Source organism: Cicer arietinum, chromosome 7, assembly GCF_000331145.2.
Source record: "Cicer arietinum cultivar CDC Frontier isolate Library 1 chromosome 7, Cicar.CDCFrontier_v2.0, whole genome shotgun sequence".
Lineage (NCBI taxonomy): Eukaryota > Viridiplantae > Streptophyta > Magnoliopsida > Fabales > Fabaceae > Cicer > Cicer arietinum.
Window position 1 is genome coordinate 43,450,221 of NC_021166.2, and position 844 is coordinate 43,451,064.

Sequence of the window (844 nt, forward strand, 5' to 3'; positions counted from 1 at the left end):
AACTATTAATTGCCATATTGATGGTGTAATTCTAGAACGATTTTCTACGGTGCAGTAGAATTCCGATACAGTTTGTCTGGGTCAGGGGCAGATCTTCTTGGGGACATAGGGTGGTCACGACCACCCCAAAGTCCCCAATAATTTTTTAAAAAGTACTACTATTTTTAATGTTTTTGTTTGAGTAATGTTTTTTAAACAAAATGAGACACAAATACAATAATATATATTGGAGTATAAATACAAAATGTGATCCTCTTTATTTTACATTGTATTGTATTTATGTCATATTTTGTGTTAAGTTTTGTGTTCCAATAACATTACTTTTTTTTATGAGATACATTTAACATATAATTTGATCAACAAAAATTGATCTATTTGATCCATAACATGAATCAAGTACATTAATTTTTGTTGACCGAATTATTACTCAAATGTCTATTATAAAAAAAAGTAGGAGAAAATATTTATAAAAATAAATTACGAAAACAACTACTATAATTATAAAATAAACTAAAATTTTCAACCTTATTCCAACTATCTGAGTTGTGAATTTTATTTAGAGATATAATTGTGAATTTTATACAAAGATATAATAATCAAACCAAATGATTCTATGATAGCAAAAAATTTAACCAAAATTATTTGAATTGGATTGATATTTTTTTATGAGTTTGAGTCCAAGTTGAACTAAACCAATAAATTCGACCTTTATTGATTTGAGATATAATTTTACGTAATTTTAAAATAGATCACATAATACTCAAGCCAAACCCATATCTTTTATTAACACTATGTCAATATTGATATCTTAAACAATGTGTTGTATTTAAATGTATTTTAATAA